Source organism: Pongo abelii, chromosome 7, assembly GCF_028885655.2.
Source record: "Pongo abelii isolate AG06213 chromosome 7, NHGRI_mPonAbe1-v2.0_pri, whole genome shotgun sequence".
Lineage (NCBI taxonomy): Eukaryota > Metazoa > Chordata > Mammalia > Primates > Hominidae > Pongo > Pongo abelii.
Genome location: NC_071992.2, coordinates 128,114,436 through 128,131,416, shown reverse-complemented (window position 1 = coordinate 128,131,416; position 16,981 = coordinate 128,114,436).

Below are 16,981 nucleotides of genomic sequence, written 5' to 3'. Positions count from 1 at the left end.
ATGAAAAAATGCTCAGCATCACTAATCATCAGAGAAACGCAAATCAAAGCCACAATGAGATACTATCTCACACCAGACAGAATGGCTATTACAAAATGTCAAAAAACAATAAATCCTGGTGAGGCTATGGAGGAAAGGAACACTCATACACTGTTGGTAGGAATATAAATTAGTTCATCTATTGTGGAAAGCACTTTGGAGATTTCTCAAAGGATTTAAAGCTACCATTTGACCCTACAATTCCATTACTGTGTATAACCCTCCCCCCGAAAAAAAAATATACCAAAAGACACGTGCACATATATGTTCTTTGCCACCTTATTCACAATAGCAAAAACATGGAATCAACCTAGGTACTCATGAATGGTGAATTGGATAAAGAAAATGTGGTACATATACACCATGCAACATTATGCAGCCATGAAAAAGCATAAAATTATGTCCTGTGCAAAAACATAGATGGAGCTGCAATCTGTAATCCCAAGTTAATTAATACAGGAAGAGAAAACCAAATACTACAAGTTCTCACATATAAGTGGGAGCTAAATATTGAGCACATATGGATATAACTATGGGAACAAGACACTATGGACCACTAGATGGGGGAGGAAGTCAGGGGGACATGGGTCAAAAAACTACCTATTTGGTACAATGCTCACTACCTTGGTGTAATATACCCATTTAACAAACCTGCACATGTACCCCTTTCTTTAAAGTAAAATTTGAAATAAAAAAGTATATTTTTTCAGCATGTCCTTTAAAGTGTAATATTATGTTATAAACTTTTAAAAAAATTTTCTTTAACAAGTTGATTCATTGTTCCAAAAGTTCTTGAAGACTTCTATCAGATTCCTTAACTGAAAGATTGTTAATATTAAAGTTTTGAGTTGAAAACACAGGAAAATTTGAAACTATTAAAAATTTTTACTCCATTTTCTTAATATAAGACTGTATCTTATTAAATTATGTAATTCTTGACAAAAGTTTAAGTAACGTTTAATCTTTCCTTGTATCTTAATTTTCTTTAAAAAAAAAAAAGATACACAACTTTTTTTTTTCCAAAAATTTTATCAAAATTTCCAGGTGTAGATATTCTAATTTTAGATTATCTTTTCACCCTACAATAACTCAGAGTAGTATAATTACATTGATTATCTTTGAATAAATTGAGTGCATAAAAAGAGTGCCCTGTCATCATTTTTGTTTTTTTTGAAACCATATTTGAAGAGAATGAGTTGTCTTTTTTATACCCTGTGGTATAAAGGATAACAACGGTAGGAAGCAGGAAACACTTTTTGCACATAATTGATAAGATTATTTAAATTTCATTGATGATAATTTCAAAGATACTTTTTAAATTTTAGTTGAACCCATTTTTTCTTTTTTGAGGTCAGTTTTACTGAGTTATAATTTATATCTAGTAAATCTATGTATATTTTGTATATAGCTATAAGAGTTTGAAAAAAAACATACATTCATGCAACCACCAATACCGTCAAGATTAAAAATACATCCATCACACCCAAAAAGTTCCTTAGTACTCCTTTGTGTGCGATCTCTTCCCCAACCTCTACTTGGCGGTCATTATTCTGATTTTGCCTATAATTTTTATTTTTTAGAATGTTATAAAAATGAAATTATAGAGCAAGTGGCATTGGTGTCTGGCTTCTTCTCTTTAGACCAAAATGTTAACAAGAGTTATTTATATCTAGTGTGGTTTATGCAACACAAAAGAGGCTGGGTACTCCATCTTACACTGTTTGAGAAGCATTCCTAAGGAGAGTAGAGTAAAATGACAAATAAACTCTGAATTCTTGATTGTGATGTTGCTAAACCAGTTTTGGGTCTCTTCTCTGTTAGACTGACTCCTTATTATGTGAAATAAACGTTCATTATATAGACTATTTTACATGGATGTTATATCACTTGCTCAAATGCAGAATGAACTACAAACCAAAGAAATGTGCAAACAATGGGTATGAAGAAATAGAAGCTATTTTTTTTCAAGTGTTACCTTGTTTAGTTGGCAGTGAGCAATATTTGAAGACTTTTGAAAACTATTTAAAACTAAATTATATGCAAAACATAGTATGTAAATCATCTTCACCTTTGCAATTTGTTTTCCTCCACCCATACATTTTTTTCCTACTACCCTCATTTCCTCAATCCTCTGGACACTTTACGGAATCAGAAAAATTTAATCTTAGCTTGATTGGATTATCGATGATTAAAAAAATAGTTGTCTTGGACAGATATCTCCTAGAAATATGTCCAGTGATCTTTCTGTGTAGTCCGTTTCTGTGAAAGAAAAATTGTGCCATGCTGCTTAGGAAAACTCATGCCAAACAAATTTTATCAATGTTTGGATTAAAATTTATAGATTTACGGAGTTCCTTAGAAATACCATTCATCCAGGCTATTGTCAAAAAGAAGAAAATAACAAGTGTTGGTGAGGGTGTGGAGAAAAGGGAACCCTTGCATAGTGTTTGTGGGAGTATAAATTACTACAGCCATTATGGAAAACTGTGTGGAGTTTGCTCACAAAATTAAAAATAGAACTATCATATCCCACTACTGGATATATATCAAAAGAAAATTAATTTAGTATTTTGAAGAGATACCTGTGCTCCCACATTTATTACAGCCTTACTTGTAGTAGCCAATATAGAGAGTCAACCTAAGTTCTCATTAAAGGTTTAATGAATAAAGTAAAAGTGGAATATATAAACAATGCAATACTATTGAGCCTTTAAAAAGAAGAAAATTTTATGATACGTGACAACATGGATAAACTTGGAGAACATTATGTTAAGTTAAATCAGCCAGGCATAGAAATACAAATATTCCATGATTTCACTTACTTGTGGAATCTAAAAATTTTAAAAATCAGAAGCAGAAAATAGAATGATAATTACCAGGGACTGGTGGTAGGAAAGATTGGAGCGATGTCATTCAAAGGGTACAAATTTTAGTTAGGAAGAGTAGGTTTAGAAGATCTGTTGTATACCATGGTGACTGTAAATTATAACAGTATATTGTATACTTGAAAATTGCTAATAGAATACATTGTAAGTGTTCTCACCACAAAATAACCACAAGTATGTGAGGTCATGCATATGTTACATAGCTTGACTTAGCCATTCTGCAATGTACACATATGTTAAAACACTGTGTTGTATACCATGAATTTATAAAAATTTTAGTTGTCAATTGAAAAAATACATATTCATCCAAAAGAGCATTTGGCAACGTTTTTCATGTTTCACTTGAGAATAAGGTGGTAAATCTTATTTTCCACTCATTGTATGATTATAAGATTAGCATGAAATGTTATGATTCCCTTACCCACCCTTAGAATGGGAGGTTTCTAAGAGCTTTATTTAGTACTTTTCTTAACCATTTCTTTTTTTGTGAAAACTGTTAACATTTCTTCTAAAGAATAAATTGAACTTAAGCTTATACAATTCACAACTGACAAAATAAACACACAAAGAAGCATAAACTTGGTAAAACATTAAAGATTGTTTTTACAGATAAAGTATTTTTAAAGGATTTAGCATACAGGCCCAAAAGTCACACACTCAAATAGGATTTATTAGCAAATAATTCAATTTTGTGTACTTAATTTCTAAGGCAGCTACTTGAATATGAATGTAAAAAAATATAGTTTGAGGGAGTTTCTGGAAAATAAATTTAAGGATTTTGTTTACCCTTCCCCTATGTTATGGCATAATCTCTTAAAATATATAAAAGTTGAAAGTATATATAGAAATACAATCTTCATATTGTGGTAAGAGATTGACCAAAGAGATTGAAACTGTTACTCATTAGGTAAATATGTTTCAATTCTGAGTGCCACAGTCTAAAAAAAATGAGAAATTATTGTGTATTAAAAATGATTAATTTAGTTATATTTTTATAATTCTCACTTGGACTTTCCAAAAGTCTCTTTATTAATTATATTGAATCTTTTTAGTCTGACAATGTTTTGTACATCCTTTGAGGGTCTAGAGGTCAGAGACAAAAGAAAGAGTCACTTTTTTTTTTTTTGCTTTTTAAAATTATACTTTAAGTTCTGGGATACATGTGCAGAATGTTCAGGTTTGTTACATAGGTATACACGTGCCATGGTGGTTTGCTGCACCCATCAACCCGTCATCTACGTTAGTTATTTCTCCTATTGCTATCCCTCCCCTAGCCTCCCACCCCCTAACAGGCCCTGGTGTGTGATGCTCCCCTCCCTGTGTCCCTGTGTTCTCATTGTTCAACTCCCACTTATGAGTGAGAATATGCAGTGTTTGTTTTTCTGCTCCTGTGTTATCTGGCTGAGAATGATGCTTTCCAGCTTCATCCGTGTCCCTGCAAAGGACATGAACTCATCCTTTTTTACGGCTGCACAGTATTCCATGGTGTATATGTGCCACATTTTGTTTAGCCAGTCTATCATTGATGGGCATTTGGGTTGATTGCAAGTCTTTACTATTGTTAGCAGTGCTGCAATAAACATATGTGTGCGTGTGTCTTTATAGTAGAATGATTTATAATCCTCTGGGTATATACCCAGTAATGGGATTGCTGGGTCAAATGGTATTTCTCACTCTAGATCCTTGAGGAATCGCCACACTGTCTTCCACAATGGTTGAACTAATTTACACTCCCACCAACAGTGTAACAGTGTTCCTATTGAAAGAGACAGTTTTCTATTGGCCTTGAAGAAACAAACTGCCATGCTGTAAGAGGGTCCTATGATAAAGAATGGTAGGCAGCCTCTGAAGGCTACAAAATACAAGGAACTAGGTATTGCCAAAAATCATTGACCCTGGAAGAGGACACCAAACCTCAAATAAGATCACAGTCCTGGCTCTGAGACCAGAATCCTGGAAAAGGGGAACTGTCAGACTTTATTGCTGCCAAGTTTCAAGGTGATAGTAGTTTTAGCTGCAATCCAGCTTAGCCATCCCTGGACTTCTGCCCCATAGAAACTGAGATGATAAGCATCTGGTATTATAAGCTTCTAATTTTGTGGTAACTTTTTTTGCAGTGACAGAAATTAATACAGTCACAGTGTGGAGAAAAAGCAGAACCAATACTAATATTGCCAATTCATTCATTAATTCATTCATTAACTCATTTAGTATTTACTAATTATCTATTATGTACTAGTCATTTTACTAGAAACAATGATGAGCAAAAAATTATACACTGCAGTCCCTACTTTAAAGAGACGTGGAATATAACAGAAAAGAAATGTAAATTATATAGTCACAATTATAAAAAGCTGATATATGGGCTCTAATGTTAGAGTATGGATTTTCTTGTTGCCCATATATAACAAAGAACCTCTTCTAAGTTCAAGATTCAGGCAGTAATGTTTAACCAGAGATTGGAAGGATTGTTTGGAAAGAACCTTCTACAAAGAAAGGTATGGTTACATGGCTACTTCATTAGATCAAGGTCCTTCTTCCATTGTAGCCTGTTCCCATTAGACAACAAATTTCCTTGAATGCAGAAATTGTATCTTGTTTTATTTACAGAGTCTAGTACATAAGATGCTCACTATACACTGAACAAATAAACAGGTGAATGAATCATTGATATCACAAGAAAGGGGGATGTGGCTGTGTGTATAAGAAAGGTGTGTCCCATCATAGAACTGGCCAATGATGAAACAGACTGCCCTTCATAGAATAGCTGGATCCCAATTATATGAAGTCTAATCAGACACTGTATGATCATCACTCAAGAGCATTGAGAATATAGTGAGAAGGCTATTAAATCAATTCTAGTTCTCAGCATCTGCTTACTCCTCAGAGTGATAAATAGAAATTATGATAGACAGGATGGGGTGTCTTTATGCAAATCAGAAACAGCAACTGGGGAAGGGGAACTGTCACAGGATGAGACTTGGGCCAGAATAAAATGTATTACCAAATAGTGATAGCATAGAAATATAAAAGAACACTTCTGACACTGAAAAGAAAATCAGGTTATTTTACCTTAACAGAGTTTGAATAAAGCAGTGCATGTAAAGGAATGATGAATTACCTGGACATAAAGATTACCATTGCAAAGGATTATCAAACTCTCTGGGTCCCTTTCTCAAAAGAGAAAAGCTTCCAAGATGTGTAAATAGTTTTTACATGCATGCTTCTTTTAGGGTGGGCAAATAGTCCTCAGGATTCAAAGAATCTGAGGACATGACCTTTTTCTGTGTCATAACTCAAATTTCAAACTGGAGTAGAGAGATCAGGCACAAGCTATGCAACCAGAAGCAGTGGTGAGTCAGCCTTTGTGGTTAAAACTTTTAGCAGACTTTTTCTGCCTTAATCTCCAGTGCAGATAGTACTATGTAGGTATCGAAAGATTCCACTAGACCAAAATGATTTGTTTGACTAGATGCATGATCAAAAGAACATGACTACATGTATGATCAAAAGAACAATCTTATTTTGGATTTGTTCTGAATGGTTGAGGTGGTAGACAATGTTAATAAGATAAATACATGTTTAATTATCATGGATGGCTCATATTACAATTTGAGTTAACAATTATGTAAATATAAAATTGTGTAAATATAAAAGACACTATGAACATCAAAATAAAAAATATTGACACATAAAATCTAATTAACAATATCTCTCATGAAAAGTCTATATTTAGTAATAAGAAATGAGCTCCCTGAATGGCGTGAATCTGGGAGGCAGAGCTTGCAGTGAGCGGAGATCCCGCCACTGCACTCCAACCTGGGCGACAGAGCAAAACTCTGTCTCAAAAAAAAAAAAAAAAAAAACTCAGAGGAAAAGTTCATGATGCTTAGTCAAGTTCATTTAGGATATAACTTAAAATAGTCACTCAAGGATACCATACTGATTTTGTCTGTGGCTCACTTCTATAGGTTTCTAGACTTGATTTTTCAGTGTACTCTGTGTTTAGTAGGCTAGGAATATTTACTGCCACTATGTAAACTCAAAAAGTATTAATCTCAAGAACAAATAATTGTAAATTTATCTGCCTAGAATTAAAACTACATAAAATTTAGGAATTAGATATTTATTGATATTTTCTATTGATTCATTTTTTTTCCTTGTGGGAACATAACCAAATAAAATTTCTTAATATTGTTGCAAATAATATTTTTAACAGTTTCGATATTTTTTTGAGTGCCAGAAACATGCCAGGAACAGTAGGGTGACATGATCCTTACACCAAGCTTGTAGGTTAAATATCTGTGCCCTTGCTTTGTGGATGGAGAAACTAGCTGAAGGAGGGTAAGCAAATTTCTAGTGATTACAGGCTAGCAGGTAGCAGAAATACTATTTGTGCTCAGGGCTATTTTCAAAGGCCATAACACTTTCACCGAACTCCTCCGCATATACAGATGGTCACAATAAAATACATAATGTGTACTAATTCACAAACCTTCAAAGTAATAGTCTTAGTAATACATACACCTAATTTACACAACTAAGTAACTCCCAATGTCCTAATGAAAATATCTGCATTCAGGATTTTTCCTTCTGTTCAGTGTTCTCCAAGAATTTTAAGTTTTCTTGAATTATATTTGCATTATAAATGTATATATTGTTGTGGTTTTCCATAACACAGTGACAGTGAGGATACATTTTCATAAGAAAGAAAACTATCAGCTTTTAAAGTTTGAAATGTGTTCAAAATATCTTAATGTTTACCTTCACTTACAGTCACACTTTGTATAGGATACAGCTTTACATATGTAAATGTTAGCCAGAAGAAGTTAGCTATAACTTGAAGTTCAGAGAAGTCTAAATGGAAGATTCTGAATTAGGAGTCACCAAAATGTTGGTGGCAACTGAAGCCACATTCCTGGACAGGGTCAGGGGTTGTAGACTGAGAAGATAAATTACCGTAAGTTGAAACACACAAACATTTAAAGAACTGGTGGGGAAAGGTAGACAAAAAAGTACTGGAAAGGAATCACTTAGGGAAAAAAAAAATAAAGAGAAAGGGTGAGACACTCTAAGAAAAGAGTCTTTTTAAAAGAAAGTTAAAAGCTGCTGGGATGTCTACTGATTATATAAACAGGGAGGCTAAGGGTGAGCTACAGAGAAATATTTTGGTGGCAAGATGGGAAAAGAAACCCAATTTTAGTGTGATAAGGAGTGAGTGATCGGTGAATAAATTAGAGTGGAAAGCTTAGGAAACAAAGTCGACAATGATAGCTATAAATGTAGGTAAGAACTAGAAATTTGACTGTTGGAGGAAGTGAATAAGGGAAGGTTGTCCATAATTAATTTACTTTTTAAATTATTTTTTGTATAAAAGAGATGTTGCAAACTCATAATCCAAGGGAAAAATTTTTTAGTGAAGATATTAAAATTACGGTTGAAAGAAGCACTAAAAATGGGGTCATTTTGGATGTTATGGGAGGCGAATATTAAGTAGAAAAACATTTAAAGTATATCTATAAAATGTAATTATCCTTTCTCATTTCCTTCATCTGCACCCAAAGAAAAACTAAGTATAACATAATTTCTTCTTGTCTTTATTAGAATGAACAAACCAGGGCCCTTTTCTGTAATAAGCAAGAAGTAGGCTACTAATAGGGCATTTATTACACTTGTTTATTCATCAAGGCAATTGATAGGTATAAAAACAAACAATATTTTACACAGAAATGAGAATTACTATTTTTATAGGAAATGATAGACAACTTACTAAATGAGGAAATATTTCCTTCTTCCATATGGATTTAGATTCGCCCATATCTGCACCTTAGTTTCTGGCTTCAGATGACATATCTGTGCATGAGCTAATGATTTCACTAATTAGAGAAACGAACATATTCTCAGCTCTTACATGTGAAAATAACCATGAAGATCAGTTCATGGCCATCTTTAATGGTGGAGTTTCAGAATTTATTCTACCATCACCACCTCAACCTTCTGCTCCATACCACCCGAGGTGCCTCACTCTCCACCTGACACCCATAAATCTACAGGACTTTGGTAACAATGGGCATCACCATTTGCAAAGTCAAGGCAAAAATATTCCAGACTCTAATTGTGGGAAATGAGTAAAGAAAATGGATTCAGGCAATACGATTTGCTCCTATGTTATGTGGTTGGGTGTTCTTCAGTTGGACCCACTGCACTCCAGCCTGGGCGACTGAGTGAGACTAGGTCTCAAAAAAAAAAAGGGGGGGGGGTAGGGAGGATAAGAATTTATACAGTGAGATTTAATGAAAGATTCACTTTGGATATAGGAGCACAACCTAAGAGTGAAGAACCAAGTGAAACCCTGAGAGAGGGAATGGTGGCACTCACCGTGGGAATAAAGATCAAAGGTGTTTCCCTTGAACTCTAAGGGAACATTGCTTTGTCAAGAGTTTATCATTTTGTTTCCTTTGCTGCAGTAGCCTTTTACAGTGTAACAATTAGTGATTAAACCAGATCCTTTCCTGGCGGTAGTCTTGAGGAATCTAAAGAAGATAGAATAATAATTGGAAATATCTTCTCCTAATTCTGTCTGGCTCCGTGGAGCTTGATCAAAAGCAAACAGAAAAGAAGCGAAAAATAAGTGGCCAATTTATTTGCAGCCCAGTTGAGGTTGACATGCAAAATTGAAGATGAGGCCGTGGGAATCAGTGGAAGGAGGGAGGAAAATTATTGTAGATGACTAAGTCTAAGAACAAAAAGACAAAAATTGTGACGTGAAATAGAAATTTTTTGTTTCTTATGGTAAGAAATTCATAAGAATAGGTACTTTGAAATGAGTAATAATGATTGGGAGTTAAATGTGTAAAACCAAGATAAAACAGATCCAATTTCTGGTTATTTTGGAACAAAGGAAGCAGAAGAATGATTACTTTTACTTGTAAAAACAGTGAAAATAAATGCCTTCAGCAAGAATCTAGGTTTCACTTTAAGCCAGAAGCATAAGAAGTTGGTCACATGGCAAAAGGGACTTTGAAGATATGATTAAGATTAAAGACCTAGAGACAAGATTACCCTGGATTATCCAGGTTGGCCCAGTCTAATCACTTGAGTTCAAAAGCAGCAAATATTATGACTGCAGAGAAAGGGTTTAGAGAAATTTGGCTTTGCTGTCTTTGAGGATGGAGGTAATTGACAATGTGGGCAACCTCTAAAAGCTGAAAAAAGCGAGGAAGCAAAGTCTCTCCTTGAACTTCCGGATGCAGCCTCTCCATCACACCTTGATTTTAGGACTCCTGACCTCCAAAACTATGAGATGATAAATTTTTGTTGTTTTAAGCATTATTTATGGTGGTTTGTTATGTCAGCTATGAAAAACTGATACATAGAGGGATTTATCATGGAATGGAGGGAGGCATAGAATGGAAAGTAACATGAGGATAGTTGTGCCCATTACATAAATTTGTTTTGAGAATCAATGAGATGGAAATATATAAATCACTTAAAATGGTCACTGGAACATAGGCTTTCAGAATTGGTAGTTATTATTTGATTACTTATTGCAGGTACTATGAATCAAGCAATGTGGTAGGCACTGCTGATTAAATGCTGGAAAAATTATACATGGAATTATTTCCATGTCACTTACACTTAGTTTTCTGAAAATAGAGTCAATTAGTTCTAGGTAATTAGGCAGTCTCCTAGTGAAATAAAAGCAGAATTGCAGACACTCCCTCCAAAAATAAGTTTTGTGTTGTTTTTTATTCTTTGAGTCCTAGTTTATTTATTTATAAATGGAACTTAACAAGGACCAAACTTTTAATGCCAAAGCAATTGACATAAAATGTTTTAAAAACAGGGGTTTAGGCCAGGCGCTGTGGCTCACGCTTGTAATTCTAGCGCTTTGGGAGGCTGAGGCGGGCACATTGTCTGAGCTCAGGAGTTTGAGACCAGCCTGGGCAACATGGTGAAACCCTGTTTCTACTAAAAATTAGCCAGGCATGGCAGCGTGTGCCTATAGTCCCAGCTACTTGGGAGGCTGAGGCAGGAGAATTACTTGAACCCGGGAGGTGGAGGTTGCAGTGAGCTGAGATTGTGCCACTTCATAGAGCGAGACTCTGTCTCAGAAAAACAAAAAACAGAAAACAAAACAAAAAAACAACGGTTTAGTATTTTATTTATGTATATATGTACCTACTTGTGCGTGTGTGTGTGTATATATATATGCACATATATATACATATGTATATATATGTGCATGGGTCCACATTTGTGTATGTGCCCACGAAGGACTGAATGTACTTTGTGGTGAAAAATATAGCAACTATTCTGGTCTTTATCGCTCTATTTTTGGCTACATTCAGAATGGTAATAGAGATGTTGTAAGCAACATTAGGTAATTCAAGCTTTTCACATTATTAGCAGTGGAGTCTGTTAAGCAACCCATTTGTTTGTGGAGCTGCCATGGCTTCACAATTAAGGGGAAACACTAAAATCAAGGAAGTGTTTCTTAGTAATTTGTCGAGGATCAATTTAATTGTCCTTTGGCACTCAGTGCTACTGAAACTCAATAAATAGTTCACTTGGAGGAAATTTGATGACGAGTAAAACCGATAGAAAAACAAGATAGTCACTGTTAGTCACTATTCAGCTTTTGTCCCAAGGATAATGCTATCATGTTGTGTATAAATTAAATGTCACAAGTTGGAATAATTCAAATATAAAAATAAGAATTCCAATCATCTATTCAACTATATTCAATACATTTTCTGAGCAAAAATTATGTTTTATGCACAAAGATGAATTAGGAACAATTCCTACTCAATAATAAGTAATAGTTGCTGTAATTTCTATACTGTTTTGCAGTTTGTAAAACATTATTTATGTGTTATTTTATTTGAAAGTGTTAAAATCTTGTGGTATAGGAATATGCATGTAAAACCCACTTTCTTAAGGATACAAGAAAACTATAGGAGTACAAGAGGGTTATCAGTGATTTTGGCTGGGCAGTTATTAAATGGCTTAACTGAAGATGAACAACCTTCAGTTATGCTAGTAGGACTAGGAGTTAAAAAATAAAATCTGTTATTCAATAAACAAAATAGGTGCTGCTATTTCAAATAACTGGATTGTAGTGTACTTAGTGTTCTTAATCAGAATTTTCTTTTTCTTTTTGTGGACACTAATTTGTACAAGAGTATATTAAAAAGAAATTTGCATGGGGGAATAAAGGAAGCAAATAAACTGGAACATTAATAATAAAAAAGTCTACATTCTACTATTGTCTGTTTTTTACTTATTTACTTTTTAAATTGACTAACAAAAATTGTACATATTTATGATTACAACGTGATGTTTTGATATATGTATACATCATTAAACAGCTAAATCAAGCTAATTAACACACGTGTTACTTCTCATACTTACCTCTTTGTGGTAAGAATGCAAAATCTACTCTCAGTAATATTCAGGTATAAAATACATTGTTATTAACTATTAATCAGAATTTTCAATGTGTAAGTTGCATATAACAAATTCAACAATTTAGAATATACAATTGTTTGAGTTTGAAAGCATGATATGAAATATTTCTACCACTGCAAAATGTTTCTTCATGACCTGTTGCAGTCAACCCCTCCCCTCTACTGCTCCTGGTAACCATTGCTCTGCTTTCTGATAATATAGTTACCTTTTCCAGAATGTCACATAAATAAATCATAGAATTTTTAGTCTTGTATCTGGCCTCTTTCGCTTAGCATTTTGAGTTCTATCCTTGTTGAGTGTATTAGTAGTTAATCAGTTGTTAATTGCTTTTAAAGCTGTGCAGAATTCTGTTGCAAGGATATACCACAGTTTGTCAACTCACAAGTTGATAAACATAAAGGCTTTTTTTCAGTATTTGGATGTTATAGATAAAGCTGTTATGAATATCCAGATATGAGCCTTCATGTGAACACATCTTTTCCTTGACCTTGAGTAAATCCTTAAGGAAGGATTTCTGTGTCTTATAAGAAACTGCTAAAGTGTTCTGCAAAGTGTCTATATCATTTTGCTTTCATACCAGCCACATGTGAGACTTCTTGAATTTTATCTGAACCAATATTTGTGGGTGTTAGCTATTTTGATTTATATTTAGTGGTATCTCATTGTGGTTTTACTTTGCATTTCTCTAATGAATAGTAAGCATCCTTTTTGAAATCTGTTTATTTCTTAATCTTATATTTTTTCTAAGTTTTTGCAGATTTTTCTTTTAAATTGAGTTGTTTATATTCTCCTTGTTGAGTTCAATGTCTCATATATTCTGAAGAATATATTCATAAGAGTTATATCTGATAGTCTGATGCTTGTCTTTTGTATTGTAGTTTGTTATTTTTTTAAATGCTATCTGATCCAGTTTTGAGGTTGTGGCTAGAAGCAGATCTGTTCCACTTGTAGAGCAGCTGATTAAGTCCACATGACAATCACTTGCTTTATTGGACTCTCGTTTTCTGGAGTTACTATGCACCTGCAGTAATTGCCCCAAAGCCAGATAACAGGCAATTAGGGGCAGCCTCTATGCCCGGAGCCAGTGAAATTATTTAAATTAGTCAATTCATCGGGAGCCTGTATGACCTAGCTAATCCTATCCCACTTGCCATGCATAACCTGCTCCCGAAAGTCCCAGTTCCTTGTTACTCTGTCCTGGTGCAACCCTCTTTGTGGCCCTGCATGCGGCCTTCCCTCATTTGGAGCTGTAACAAGCAGTTTTGCTATTTATTTCTTCAAATATCACTGCATTGTGTTCTATGATCAAAAGAATCTTCAAATCTTCTAATAGGCCTCTCACTCCACTAACGGTGTCTTGACAAGCAATAGAATTAGTTTTCATTTCATCTTTCTAATGGTACAAGTTTCTTTTGGGAAAGCATACTACCTATATTGGCTCTATGCATTTGGAGTGGACATGGTATAAATCTCAGGTGCAAGAACATGTCCTGATTGGGTTAAGCAAATCATTATATTCCATGTCTTTGTGTATACTTCAAAGATGGGAAAGTGATGCTACTAGAACCACAGAAATGCAAGAAAATGTTTTTGGGTTTTCACTGAAATACTCACTGTCTAGTTGGAAGGAGATAGAAGAAATTTTCTTCCTCTCTTCTTCGTGTTCTTTCATTTTAAGGTTCTGTTTCTTCAATTCTTTGATATTTGCAAATATAGTGTTATGCTGTGTGTGTGTGTGTTTAGAATGGCTGTGACTTGATTATTCATATTGTTCCATAGTTTTCTAGTGAGTGTCAGAATTGAAACCTCTCATCTCACTGTGTTCATTTTTACTTTGTAGTCAGGTAGTTATTTCTTCTGAAAGTATAAAAATTTTCTTTTTACTCTTGGAGTTAAATAATTTTATTAAACCTGAGTGTTTTCCTCTATTCATTTACCTTGCAAAGGCTTTTAATCTGCAGAATCAGTTCTTGTTCCAGCTCAAGAATGTTTTTTTCCTACTCATTTAATTCTCACCTCTCTACCTGTTGTTTTTCTCTTTTCATTATTCTGTTTGGTGTGTGCTTTGGAAAATTTATTTCATTTGAACGAATTCCTAATTTGAATCTCACTCAGTAACCTAATTTGGTGATCATTTTGTTTCATGATTTTTAATTCAAATAAAATGTTACACACAAACATAAATAATTCTCACTATCTACGTACCTATTATAGAAAACATTTTGTGCTATAATTGAATTGTCCTATGTGCTCTTATTTATTTTGCTTCAAGTTATTCTCTCTCTCTTACAGCAGTCCTATCTTGCTATGCTGTGAGTATTCTGTTATTTTTCCTTTTTTTTTTCTTTTTGTTTCATAGCTCTGGTTAGGTTCTTTTCCTTTGTCTACTCATATGCCGCACTTGGAGTTCAGATCCAGATCCAGAGATCCTTAACAGGTGAAAGTCTGATGAGATGAGAAAAGGGCAAAACTCTGTCCTGTGAAGTGGTGGAATGCCAGTCATCAAGTTCACTCTATTTCTTTTGTGCTCATTGATTAAACCTTTCTATTTTCTGGACTTATCCTCTGCAAAGGTGGTGCTATTTTTGCCTCAATGGTAGAGAGAACTCAGATCACCAGCTCTTCTCCACAGCTATCTAGGAGTCTGGGATACCAGCAAAACCATATATGGGCATTCCCAGATCAATCTCTACTTCTAGGATTTCTCTCACCCCCACCCTCATCTGAAGGTTTTCCATGTCTGGCTCTCACTTCATAAGGGAAAATGTTTTTCGTCAGTTCTCTCTTTCTGTTCATCATCTGGCAGAGCATGTTGCCTCCGCAATCCTTCTGTGCCATGTTCCTGCCAATCCACAGTCACAAAGCTTAGGGGACCTGGTTGCTGATTGAATTGAAATTGAGAGTAGAGGGCAGCAGGTATACTGCCACAGGGCCGTGTTCCCTGATCTCCTCAGATGTTAACTCATTTTTCTCTCCAGATAGAATTTATAGTGTTGGTTCTCTGAATGGGTAGGAAAAAGAATCCCATCAAAGTGAAGGAAATGTCATGAGCAAGATTAAAAGTGACCTTTTAAAAGTGACCAAAAGTGGTCTGTGTAGAAGTCACAGAAACTACCTCTTTTGTTACCACTTGTTAAAGTTAGGTTTGGTGGAACCAGATTGTGAAGATTTTTGTTAAACAGGATATGGAGTTTCATTTTGATCTAGTTACTGATGGGTTGTCACTGAAGGCACTTAAGAAAGAAGAATTTATATTGCATTTTCTCCAAACATTTGCTACACATGTTTTACAAAAATTATAATATTATACAGTCCCATTTTTTTCAAAAATTTATTATAAAATTAAGTATGTTAATTCAAATTTTAGAATTGATCAGAGTATAATAAAAACTAATTTTAAAGTTTAAAATTTTATAATAAAAATAATTACTGTGTACTTACGTTGATTTCTTAATATAATTTTTGTCTTAGTCAAATGCATGCAGCTGATACAGAATTGTCAGCATAGTAAAACTATCTTTTTATGAAACTAAAATTAAAGAATAATATATAATACTTTTTGAGGCTTACTCTGTGCTAGAAAAGCACATAACAGTTCTCTCATTTATACCTTAAATCAACATTATAAAGAAGCTATTATTATAATATCCCTTTTTTTCATATAAGAAATGTGAAGCACAGATATTTATAAATGTTTGGCTCAGGACCATTGCACAATGCATCCAGGAACTTCCTGAACCACTCTGTAGTTGTTTTCTCAGTTCCACTTATATAGTTCAAATAAATATATTCAGTATAGTTCAAATAAATATATTCAAAAACATGCAAAATCCCTACAATGGTTCCTTGACCCATGAGGTGGGTTATAGTAGCAAGAATAGCTAAGGGAAGCTGCTGACACTGCATTTATCCATCAAACTAATAAAGCAAATTCAATACTGCATTCCCAGAAGCACTACTGAGGTTATTCTTCCCATCAAGAGCAAAATGGCACAAGGACGGTGACACCCATCATATCCTCCCCCTCCTTTACTTCACCTATTTGACCTGTGGTGAAAGCACATGGTCCTTGGAGAATGACAGTGGATTATTATAAACTTACTTAGGTGTTGATTCCAGCTGCAGCCACTGTCCCAGATGTGGTTTTGTTGCTGGAGCAAATTAACACATTTTCTGGCATATGGTATGCAGTTATTGATCTCATGACCACTTTTCTTTATACTTCTTTTAAAAAGACCACAGAGAACAGTTTCCTTTCAGAAAAGTCAGCAACACAAAATCATGATATTGCCTTATGACTGTAATAATATACCAACTCTAAGTTACAGTGTAGCATACAGAGATCTTGATCACCTTATATGCCACAAGGCATCATACTAGTGCATTATACTAATGACAAAATGTTCATTGGACCAGGAGAGAAGGATGTTACAACTACTTTAGACATTTCGTTGAAAAAACAAGCATGCCAGAAATAAATCTCACAAAAATTCAGGAGTCTGTATCTCAATGAAATTTCTAGGTATCTAGTTATCTTGGTGGTGTCATTTATTCTTTACAAGGTGAAAGACAATTTGTTTCACCTG